The 13,014-nt window shown below is 38.3% G+C and overlaps 2 long non-coding RNA genes across 4 annotated transcripts in view; one reads left to right on the forward strand and one right to left on the reverse strand.

Annotated features, from left to right (window-relative positions):
* Positions 1 to 13,014, forward strand: part of LOC123364694 — an 88,185-nt gene that overhangs the window by 67,012 nt on the left and 8,159 nt on the right. The window contains exon 3 of the long non-coding RNA XR_006577230.1: positions 4,866 to 5,001. This is a non-coding gene — a long non-coding RNA (uncharacterized LOC123364694). The remainder of the gene's footprint in view (positions 1 to 4,865; positions 5,002 to 13,014) is intronic.
* The window catches only part of LOC123364693, an 85,072-nt gene that overhangs the window by 44,181 nt on the left and 27,877 nt on the right, over positions 1 to 13,014 (reverse strand). The window lies entirely within an intron of this gene.

Raw genomic sequence — 13,014 nt, forward strand, 5'->3', positions numbered from 1 at the left:
ATTTCATCTTTGCACATTTCAGTTGGCTTTCATTATCAACCCCACAAGAATTTCATCATCGTCATCTGTTTGCTATTTACAAATCTAACTTGGCTATCATCTCAATACCCAGAAATCCAGCTCTCCCTGTACTCCGGCTCTTTGTGCCAAGAATCTTTATGGAACATGGCAAAAGAACGGAAACCATTAGATGGGGGCAAAGGGTGCACTTGGAATATTTTGTTTTATTTCACTGCACATTTAAATGTAATAGCAATGCCTGCTGAGTATTGCTTGGTGTGTCATCAGTGGTGTTGTTGACTGTATTTATATTTTGTTCCAGTGATAGTATCCATCACAGCAATTTTAGAGTTAGTGCCATAAGATAGGCAGTATTGCACCTCCAGCAAAACAACTGCTGATGAACCGTAAAGGTCTAAAGTGTCATAAAGTGAAGGATAAGTAAATTCTGCCATTTCAACGAAGATAGAATTAACTAACAATCTTTCTCTGGGCAGATTTTAAAGGACACACAGCACATTGTTTGCTGCCTCCAGCAGTGCAGTGCTAACTAAACTAGGCACTAGTCTTCCTTCTCCTCCTGCTTTTACATCAAGCCCTTAAGAAATGATTATTTGTACTTACTGTGGGCTCTGGGTTTTTTGTCAATGTGTAGAAGCCACCTATTGCAAAAGCAGAAGGAAAAGCTGGCAAAGCATGAAAAGGAAATGCAGGGCAATAGATTTAATCAAAATAGGTCAAATTCCCAGAGGCAGTAGGACGATGATTTCATGTCTTTGTGTGTCACGTTCAAATGCCAATGTTCATGAGTACACAATAGGGCAATGTAGATCTACAAGGTTAATTTTGTCCATAACCTGTTATGTTGTCCATATGTTTCCGGTCTGTTTTTTTTTTAATGAGCTCACTCTAGAAAGAACAAACAATGTTGAGCTCTATATAGTATATTTTAGTCTTTAATCAGTGAAAGTAGTTATTACAGAGATATGATACTGTTTGGTTATTCCTGCTAATATCTCACTGTGACAATTAAAATGTTTTCAAGTGTACAGGATCTCCTAGAATTACTTGATGTTACCTGATTTGTATAATTTCCAGATACCTAATTCTTTTTTTAACATGGTTAAAAATTGAGAAATTGCCATTATACATTTTCTCTTGGTTCATCCCTTCTATTGAAAATTTTCATTGGAAAAGGAGAACAGTTGTCTCACTCTCCATGAACTTAAATTTTAGTGAAATTAAAGAAAAAGTAGTGTCCTACTCTTAAAAATGTTGATTTTGGAAGACTAGCAGTGAGAGAAGATTTCTAATACTACTTCTAGTATTACTGCTACTGAGCAGCCTTTGAGGCTGTGCTCGGCATCCTAAACTCCTGTTGCTTCCAATAGGCACTCAGCATCTCATAGGTTGCACTCAACACCTGAGCATTGGGCTCAAAACAGAACTACTTACAATTCACATTGAATGCAGAACATTTCATTGGTTGGATGGGTGGCATATATAGACACCCTTTCATGTTCTCTGTATGTATAAATATCTCCTGTCTGTGTGTTCCATTCTATGCATCCGAAGAAGTGAGCTGTAGCTCACGAAAGCTTATGCTGAAATAAATTTGTTAGTCTCTAAGGTGCCACAAGTACTCCTGTTCTTTTATATATAGACAAGTGTTGGATACAGTAGAGGATGGGGGAGCTACTGCCTTTTTGACCCCTTGGTTTTACCACATCTAACATCAATAAGAGATTTTTATAGATGCAACAGATGCAGAAAATTAAAGGTCCTCTGTACCAGTATTCTGCTAATATCAAAATTTGCATAGAACGGCCAGGAGTGTTTTCCCTAATTTCCTTTCCTTCCACGTACAGAATGAGCTATACTCTATACAAACTCACACCATTTTGAAATGCATCCTGCCATGGTGGCGATATAAAATGCTTGCTGTGCTTCTCTTAGGACGGGATGAACTTGTGGAGAAATGGTGATACATGGATTTGTGTTGAAGTTTGTATGTGAGTCACAAGCTCAGTGAGCCTAAAACAGTGAGGAAAAAATAGCTTGATTGATGGCTTTCTCCAAGAAAAATGCAAAAGGAGAATTGTGTGAGCTTGCTGTTGAAAAGAGTCTGTCAGGAATAGATTAAGCTGAATAGGTTAAGTACAGGTCAGTTCCAATTCAATCTGCACTGCTCTAAACTTTTCAGAAGGCACCTCTGCTATGCCAAAAAGACAATGGGACAAGAATATCCTGTGTATATAATTTAAAATTAGTCATAGTCTTCCTCTAACCCATGAATAAACTCCATTGGCTAAAGAAAACCTCTTCTGAAAGGCTATTGTAAAACCAAACTTATGAAATTAGACTGGAGCAGCCTCAGCGACTGACAACTCCTTGTCAATTGTCTCTGACTCACTAATTCTTGTCTCAGACCTCTACTAGAAGCAACACTGTTAAATGTGTCTCGGCATTTCTATTAAAAATCCCAAGCCCAGTTGCTTATGTGGTATATATCAGGATAGCTCCATTGCCTTCAACAGAGCTATGCCAAATTTCACTAGGTGAGGATCAGCCCTACAAAGTACAGAGCTTGGTATCTCAGCTCATAAAGACCTTTCCTGTCTGAAAATGTGAAAAGTCTTTTTGGCTGGTTTGTTTAATTTTGAATGACTTTTGCTAGAAGAAGCACGCCGCATTTAATCTTTACACTTTTCTAAATAAAAATGGCAGTTTTTAAAACTAATTTTTGCAATTCAGTAGTCCATTTCTGTGTGATGTTTTGGCAGACCTTGTAGCACACAGGAGGTTTGTGTTTATACTCAAGGTCCTCAGGCTGCTTTTGCAGTAAGTTGTTACATTTTGTACAATACTTTACAGAGGATAGGAACATACACCAGAGAGGAGAGATGGGGAGTGAGCATGATCAATTTTTTTTGAAAAAATAATACCTATTGGTGCAATGTACACAACTGAAACATTGGGGAACATTTTGACAATGCATAAGAGTAAGTGCACTGTGCTGAAAGAATGAGAAAGCACATTGGCCAGTTCAGCACAGAGTAAAAAGCAGGCACAACTCCATTGAAATAGACAGGATTACAAAGAACTGAATTTGGCTCATTTAATTCTTTTAGAAACTGTCACAGTCTGTACTGACCATTTCATCAGAAACCTCAGAATCACTGTTAGCCCTGTCTAATTTGAGAGACACCTGGGATTTCAGTTGTTCACTCTGGATTCATTTTAAAGCAGTCTTTAAATTATATTTGTACTGCACCCACCACAAAGAGGCTTTGATCCTGATCAGGAAATTTGGGCACTACTGTAATACAAATCATTAATAATAATGACTCTTGCTTGTGATGAAGGGTTTTGTGATATGTTACATTTAGGCCCCACTTCAACACAGCATTTAAGCAAGCACTTTTAAGCATGTAATCAGTTAGACTGAATTGAATGAGACAACTCTCAGATTTAAAGTTAAGCACACACTTAAAGTCTTTGTGTATAGGGGCCTTAAATAGTCACAGTCTGAAAACTGCGTTATGTATCTGAGCATACATCGTGCAAACAAAGTAGACATTTGGTGCACACAGTTAAATATTTATAACCAACCTATACTTCCTTGAGTATTTACAGAACTCTGATTTGTAAATGCAGTGTATTTACAGGTATGTAAGGTTGTAAAGTACCAACAAATATTTGTATTGCTGTGGCAAGGGCCCACTGACACAAAGTTGGTAGAAATATGAGTGCAAAGAAACCTGAAAATGCACTGTTCATGTTGTGTTGCCTCTATGCTCCATCTGCTTTGGCTGCAGTCCAGATTAAAATCCCAACATTCTCTATTCGACTCCCTGTGTGTATGTATGTGCCTTTGTAAGTGTTAGCATTCATTATATATATATTAGAGCTGATCAGGAAATGGGAATTTTTTCCACAGAAAAATCTGAAAATAAAATCATTTTGGGTTGGAATTTTCCTCAGAAAATATCAATTTCTCAGCAAAAATCAGAAACTGAAAGTTTGCCAAAAAGGGAAATAGCTTGAATTTGGAAATGCTTCCACAGTGCTTCATTGGGGTTGGTCAGGTGCCTTGTGTTCCCATTTGTTTCTGCAGGCCAGGCTCCCTACTCTGACTGTATTTCCTATGATACTGCATGATCTCTCTTCTAGGTGAAGGGAAAGGTTGCATCATGGGAGGTGTATTGAAGTTTAGGGAGTCTGGCCTAGAGAGAAGAATGGGGGCATGAGGCAACTGAACTACAACTTCCATGCGGCAGCGCAACAGCATATCCAAATAAAAATATTTCCATTTTTAGGCTTTTGTTTTTATGATAAAAAAATTAAATTTTTCACAGAAAGCAGACAAGAGTTCAGCTGGAGAAAATATGTGTATATATGTGAGCCATTATATGTGACTCCATATAAAGTTCCACAGCTGGTGTAAATCAGCACAGTTTCACAGTTCCATTGAGTTCAAGTGGAGTTAGATGGCTTATCCCAGCTATAGTTCCTGGGACCCATTATAAACACCCACCCACATGCTTGCAGACAGACAGACACACACACACATACACACACACACACATACACATTTACTGTACAACACAGATTCCTATTGCTAAGATGTCGTCCTTGTGTGAGAACTTTTGTGTTCTCAACAAATTTTGCATGGTAGTTTAGAAAAGGCAAACTTGGCGCTTTTTTTTTCTTTTTTTTCTTTTTTTTTAATGCCAACAGAAACAAAACTCTAGTAATTATCACCTTACCAGAGTAAGGAATAAAAAACCCACCTAAGCCCGATTGGGTCTTGTTTCTTAATTTTAACCACAGACTTCTAAAATCTCAAAGTATTTCTTCTTCAGATGCTTTAAAGGGAAAAGAAAAAGAAAATAAGAGAGAGGGGGAAACCACTCATACAGAGAGTGCAGCCTGAGGCTGTAATCCTGCTTTCAAGAGGACACATTAAAAAGAAACCTCAGAAAAGCCTTCAACTACCAGGTGAGAGAGAGTATAAAAGTTATTTGTGCTGGTTTTGATGTGGAGCCATGACATGGATCTTGGAATCAGTTTTATCAGTTTTAATTTACTGGAAATTATATAGGCAAATCATACACCCTACTCCTCTCATGCTGGGCCTTGTGAATACAATTGAGAACATAGTAAATGCTGTCTCTGAGTTATTTAAGTCAATCAGCTATTGACAGGGAAAGCCTGATAAAAAAACCTGTGGGTTTCACTGTTTGCTGCTCTCACTGAGCGCCCATAAACATATGTATCTTTGGAAAACTATCATGTGTTTTCAACTTCCTGAAGAATTCTTGTAAAATATAACTGAACCACATTACCCTTTGTCCTGTGCTTTTATTCCACTAATGGACAAATTGGGAGGAGGCTGAGAACAAATGTGCTATTAATTACCCAGATGGCTTTTTAATAGAACCTTGGATTATTGCACAGCCACTAAACATTGTCCAGAAATTTCTTAATAACGCCGGTGAGCGAGGCATTCCTTCTGAGAGAATAAAGATACCATTGACCAGGAGGCTAAATTATGTCAGGTTAGTTTAAGAGATAGCAGACAAAGAGTGTGTATTGTATAGGACGAATGACAAGCCATATCCTAGCTGTCCAGCTCCTCCAGCAATGTCAGATTTTCTAATTCACTGCAGATTCTCATAAAACTGGGTGGTCAGCTCTAGGGAAAACCAACAGTGGACCTATTGATACTGGGTGGGAGAGACATAATTTTGAATTAACCTGGATTGATTTAATACAGCAGAGAATCTTAGTATCAGGATAAAATAAGGATTAATACATTAAATGTTAGGTCAGAATGTTAAGTCCCATTGTTGAAAGACCTACAGGCACTAAGTCAAAGCTTAACGCAAGCACGTATTTTAATAAATCAGGTTTCTGGTTCTTTTACAATTCCACAACAGAGATGATTCTGGTAGAAATTAAGATAATAGTTTACAAAAAGACAGGACACATTGTTTTAGTAACCTTTTATTGTGTTTATCAGCAAAGAGTAATTTTCAACTTACTATTTTTGTTCATTTCATATATTTCAGTCTTTATTTCAGCTGACACGGTAATGGCTGGGAGAATAACCAGCTAAGTATTGCTCTAGTTTTCTTGGAATGGTCTTGCCAGAGACAAACCTGGCTCTTTGTGTTTTCCAACTAAACAGCAACTAACATTTGCCATGCATGTCGGCAGATTATTAGTGATAGATCACAAGCAAGGCACAAAACTCCCATTTTCAATATCTGTTGCATTGTTTCAGGTAATAGGATTTCAGCTCTGGAAGACTTTTTATAGTGTTGTTTCTTGGCAGCAACAGATTTTTAAAAAATCCATTTCTTATCTGTAAACAGTCTGAAAATTACCTTAATAATTGCAATGAAAAACAGGAGACTGCTAGCAAGCCAGCTTTGACATTGCCAAGTAAACTACAGTAAACACATTAGTTGAAGTAAAAATAAATTTTAAAATGGAAAAAGGTAATTTAAATTTAAAGGAGAATAACACTGAAGCAGAAGAAGATTTGACTTTGTGTGTTTTCTCACAGATTTGAAAACTGATATCTTAAACACTGTAAAATTGAGTAGTGTGTCTGTTTTTTTAATTTAAAAAAATAAAATTAGTAGTTGTTTGGCTAGTATTTTTACTGAGAGACAATATGGGCTAGTGATCTGTAATGGGATTCAGATACAAGAATTTCTTAAGGAATTAGTGGCTCAGTCATTAATTTACTATGGGGCCTTGGGCAAGTGACTTACTCTCTTCGAGCCAAATATATCCCTACTGTAACCCTATTGATTTTAGTGGATCTATACCTGAGGCAAATTTGGACTTCACTGTATGTCCCCAATGTACAGTGAGATTAATACTAGAGACAGGTTTATGTCTACACACCGTTTAGAAGTTGTAAAATACTATATAAATGATACATTATCCGTTTGTCTTTCCTCTGAAACTTTAACGCCCTTCTTCACAATAATTACAACATATTTTCCTATTGAAGATGGCAGAAAATGTCTCATTTGGCCTGTCAGAAGGATAGTGGGGTAGTTATAATGTTAATCTGTCCAGTACACTACCGCCAGTAGAAAATTTTATCTCTGAATGGGACAGATTGCTTGTATTTTGAGTGGTGGAATTTTCTGTCCATTAACCCTACAGCCCCCTACATATTTCCCTCACTGTGTTAGCAGTTGTCAAAGATGACTAAAGGTAAATAGTCTCCCCAACATCAAGAAAGATGGCTCCTATCCACATAACATAGATCTGAAAGTCAGGGCTGAAAAGAGAAGAAATTTCTAACCCAGTGAGCAGCAATGGCTAAGATTTTATATGAGACCATCCTGAGCACGTCTTAACTAATTATTATTGGTATCAATAGAGATTAACACTAGCTGAGTTTAGCTGGGTCTGGTCATAGCTAGAGTTACAATGAAAAGAGCTGTGTCGTATTTTCACATGTTCCTTCGTGTGTGTGTGTGTGAGAGAGAGAGAGAGAGAGAGAGAGAGAGAGATAACATTGTATCATTAACATCCTAGGGAGGATCTAAGTTTTTTTTCTTTTTGCCTTATTCAATCATTCCACTTTTGGCACCAATAGCTATTCTTTAGAATGAACCAATTGTTTCTCCCTTTGTGCAGGTGATCATATTTAACAGTGTGCGCTGGGGTATCGCTTACTTGTAAGAAATGGATTTATTCTTTATTTAACACTTACGTAACAACCCCATTCAGAATCTCATAAACAGGTCAGGATAAAAACTCCAGGAAGGAAGTTCAGCTTGCCTTGAATAACTATGCTCCTGTTATCAGACAAGAGCAGATATCATTTCATTTGTGAATAAGAATTTGTGATACATCCCCAGATGCATGCTGCCTTGTGCAAGCAACATACATGTGCATACAGAACACTTTGGGTTTACTATTTGCTTACATAATTGTGAAATACAGTATGATTCCACCCTCTCCTATGTATATAGAAGGTGTGAAATAGATGGATATATTTCTGTTCTTAGCAATGGATCTATAGTGCAATTGGTTTAAAAACCACGGGTACATTAAAACAAAGGATAATTTCACTGAAATGTTTTATTCTTCTGGAACACATCAAATGCAAATGAGGAATTTAGGCATTAAATCTAGAAATTATGATAGATTAAAAAAAGAATACCTCAGTTTCAGCGGTAACATTTTTCACACACCTTGGGCCAAAAACATCCTTGGTGTTTTACATCAGGGAGGTATTTGATCCATTGTGTTGGTATTGAGAAGGCAACAGAAATACACAATTAGCCTCTCCAGAGTAACAGCACTTTCACATCTAGTGTGTTCACTCTGAAACCTACTTTAATGTCAAAATATAGTGCACTGTGTTCTGATATTGTATGATAATAGTATTTTATACTTTTACTGTCTTTTGGCTGAATATTTCTAAAGGATAAGCCTGGTAACACACCCGGGAAATAGGTAAGTATTGCTGTGCCCATATAAAGTAATGAAATAGTACCATATGTTAGCACTTTCTTCAGAAGAGCTACTTTAGTATGTCCATAGCACATTTCATCCAAGAATCTCAAAGTTTGCAAACTTTAATGCAAATTGAGCATTAATTAAACAAAGTTTCCTAAGGAATGTGCTAACTTGAGCATAATCTGACTTTCTTTTGGTTCAATAACTAAAGTCTAGTGAGCAGGATTGGACCCGTGGTTTGAAACCTTCATACAGATTGGGCCTGGGGGCCCATCTACACTAGAACTATCACAATGTTGGGGACCCTGGACAGGACCCTGGACAGAGCAAGGCTATATCATGGTTTGTAGACATGGTTAAAACACGGTTGGGTCCCATCTGGATTTTAAAATGATGGAATAGCACTTTAACCACATTAGGGGACAATCATTCTGGAACCTGGTCCATCAACGTGGATATTATTAGGCCCCTTGCAGTGTGCCAATTCCAACAAAGTGAGACAATTAAGACTACACAAGTCATCTGCTTTGCCTGTTTATTACAGGGGTGATCTCACATACCATCTGTGCTGCACTCCCTAGGAACAACTGGCCAAGTTAAGAATGCATTGAAAAGCCTCCACTCTAAAATTTACGGGTTTAACTCAGACCTTCCATGATATTTGGACATAAATATTTGTGCTTAATTGAAAAATAGCTCTGTGTGCTTCCTCTAAATAGAAATGAGTTTCAGTCCATTTTCAGTGCACTTCTGATGCCCTATTTAGAGAAACAGATTCTGTTCAGTTCCTGATCTCTCTGAAAGGCTGTGACAGAAAGTGAGTTGAATGATGAATGTTCACTTTTAAAGTATTCAGTATATAGAGTTTCTTTCAGGCTCCTGCCTCAACTCTCTCCCTGTGAACCCAAAGCAAACTTTACGAAATCAACCAGAAAATGATGAGAATTGGTAAATATGAAACAGTTACTGAAAATATATATATATATTAATCAAGTCTTAGGGCTCAGCCTTAAAGTCAGACAATCCGTTCTCATAAACCAGTGCAAGCACATGCCCGCAAACACAAGCACAATCAAAGCATCGAGGGAAATACCTGTACAGTGTCAGTTATAGATATATTGTTACAAAGACAACATTGCTACTAATGTACAAAACAAAATATGATACATGAGTGCAAGACAGAAGTTTCCTTAGCTCTAAATAAGCTGGCACTGGAACAGGCTAAGCTTGCTGTCTGCCAGGAAATACCTGGCCAGGACACTCTAACATCCTTTCTTGTTTTCTTTTGGACATATTTTTGTAATTGCTTGTCCTCAGGTACAAAGATGCTTGCAGGAAGTCATTAATCTTTCATGAGACTATTCTACCATTTCTTAATTCAGAGCAATAAAAGCCCGGAGAGGCATGCATACTCATGTCACCGTCTGCTTCAAGGGAAAGGAAGTTTTAATGGAAGACAAATCTGATCAAATGATAGCAAGAGATAATGAAATGGCTGTGTTAAAGAGAGTAGTGTAACAGAGCAAAACAAAGAAAAAACCCTTAGACCTAATTCTTTTTCTTTGGTACAAGAGCAGATGGGCTCTGCAGACATTATGAATTATTACAGCTGAAAGAGATGTGATTGGTCCAAAATTCCTCCTCCCCCCACCCCGCCTTACCATCCACACACACACACACCACTACCAACAACAACAGTCCTTTCATGCAGATATTGAAGATGAAAAAGGGCCTTGTTTGCTGTCTGAAGCAGGTGTGGTTGAGCTAAAAGGAGAGATGATGTCCAGCTGGAAGCACCCATCAGCCAGCTGCCCAGTGCAGGCTGCTTAGATAAATACCACCTGTTACTAAACAGGAGGGGGAAAAAACAATAGTCACATCACAGGAACCTGCTGATTCTCTGGCTATTGTGCTTATGCTTTTGTAGCTAGGTTAGTCCCCAAACCCAACATGAGCCTCAAATAAATGATCACATGCAATATGCTTAATTTGATTGTGGACAATGACAAGAGGCTTTCAGAGAACCGGGGAAATAATTCAACCTATGCCGGTAGCACACGTGCAGAATAACAAACATCACTCTGGAGAAGAGAAGGATGACCCAAAGGACACACAGAGTGCACAAACAGCTTTACAGGTGCTGTCTAAATCAAAGACCAGGTTGAAGAGAGGATGTCTAAATGAGATTAGAATAATGAGAGCTCTGAGATTCTTTGTTTTCCTCTTGCACTAAACCGAAGCAGACTTTGCCAGTTTATGCACCAGTAATGTTAACACAAAGTTACTGTCCCTATAAATAACAGGTTGCTTATCTATATCATTCTGTACAAAATGTCCTGTGCTTTTAGTCAGAGTATTTTACAGATGTGGTAATCTCTTGAACGTTATTTGGTCTGAGAGTAATCATTAAACAGTAAATTATGACACATCTGTACAGCTCATGGCCTTATACAAGAAAGGGATTTGTTTGACCAAGCTAGCATGTTTTCTAACAGTGAGCCATTTATTCTTCACTCAGATAGCCCGAAGGCTAAAGATGTATTTTTTTCTCAGACGCAGTGAAGCACGACATGTGAGTGATCACAAATCATGACATCATACAAACATAGCCTGAACATGACTAGGGAGAAGTAACCATTCTTTGAGTTACTTTGGCCCTTTTGTTGTTAATATTGTAGATAAAAAGATCCAATGATTCTATGAGGAAGGATTCATGCATTGAACTGGGACTGCAGATCCAGATTCTGTTCCAAGGTTTGACAGATTGCCTGTTTGACCTTGGGCAAATCATTTAATCTTTTTTGCCTCTGTTTCCTGTCTGTAAAATGGACATAATACCCCCCAGAGATGTTTTAAAGGTAAATTCATTACTGTAAATATGGCTATCATATTGTGCTGATAAGTATCAGAAAAAGACTTGTACCTAAAATAAACACAGAAATACATGAAAAGTTAGACTAGGACAAACCAGACTTCTTTTAAGTGGATCATGGTTTAGTTTAACTTAGTTACTAGAAACATTTTGAAATATAATATTTTTAGAACGTATTGAAAATGTTGTGTCAAATGGGTTTTTTAATGAAAAAGGGCTTTTTTGACATTTCTGTGAAAAATGTCCAATTTTGTTGTTGTTTTTTTTTAAAACCATGTTTTTATTAATTTATTTTGGTTTTCAGGGTCTGGTTTTTAACGTCCTCCCCTCAAAAATATTTCAACAAAAGCAAAATAATTTTCATTTTTGTAAATAATAATTATAATAATAATATGGGGGGGAATCATTTTGTCACCAACTTTAGTTTTTAATAGCTGTAGGACCTCCCCTGTCACCCTTAGGAATAGTGCAAGCCCCAGGAGAGGTATCGCACAGTGAGTGCTTAGATAAGGAATGAAGCTCTCTGCACCAGTACACAGTGTTCCCTGCAAGCAGAGGAAACATTTGTTCTTGTAGCTTGTTGTGCCTGCCCTTTAAGCATGGAGGGAGGCAGGAGACAAAGCAAACACAAGGAATGACACAACAGAACAGTTTTGGTGGGAACCCAGGGAGGCAGAGCTCAGAATGAGGACTGGCTGGAAAACAAGAGTAATGTTTCTTAAAAATTTCAGCGGTTTTGACATGTTTCCATGCCAATACAGAATGAATCAAGTCCTTTTGAAATTTTTTATGAAAAAAAAACCAACCCAAAATCTCCAATAGCCTGGTAGTTTGGGCACTCACCTGAGAGATGGGCAGCCCAGATTTAAGTCTGTGCGTTGCCTCAGTTGGGTGAGTGCACTTGCTAGGGGCATAGTTTTCTGTAAAAAGATTTGGTTTCAACAAATCATTTTCCAACAAAAAAATATTTAGTTGAGATGTTCACAACAAGCTCTGCTCAGAAGGAGCCTCTGACGCTTATCCTGCTTAGCCTTCAGCCAGTGTTTTCTCCCCTAGTGTGAGAGAAGGACAAAGGCAAAGCTTGTGAAGGGTTCCACAGCACAAACTGTCTTCTGTGCCTGGAATCTGATCCACTGTTTCAGGATAGAGAGACTTTGCCTGGCCTGCTGTGAGCGAAGGATTCACTGCTCAGACAATGAGCATTGTTTTACCTCCAGTACAGAGTTGAAGCGCTGGCTCTAATCTTGCTGTTCATTAGAGATGTCCATAGCCCTCACCTGTTCTGTGGATGCTTTGTGAGCATTTGCAGGGACTACTCCAGAACCAGGGCCCAGAAGGTGAACCAAAAGGGACAGTTAGCCCTAAGCCCCCTGTTTGAGTGGGCCCCCAAACCAAGTGGCATTGTGACCCAACACACACGGGTGCAGCACCACGCAACAAAATTTGGCCCCATGGCCCCTGTGTCCAGACCCAGCCTCAGTGGACAGGAGCCACCATTGCAAGGTGAGTGAAGGACAGGCTCATTTCCAACTCCCTCCCCCACAGGCCTCCCTCAGGGGTAAGTATCCAGAAAGGTGAAAGGCCCAGAGCAAATTCTGAAGACCGAAAAAAAAGCTCTGGGCAAAAGCTTGTCTCTCTCATCAACA

This window comes from Mauremys mutica, chromosome 2, assembly GCF_020497125.1.
Source record: "Mauremys mutica isolate MM-2020 ecotype Southern chromosome 2, ASM2049712v1, whole genome shotgun sequence".
Classification (NCBI taxonomy): Eukaryota; Metazoa; Chordata; order Testudines; family Geoemydidae; genus Mauremys; species Mauremys mutica.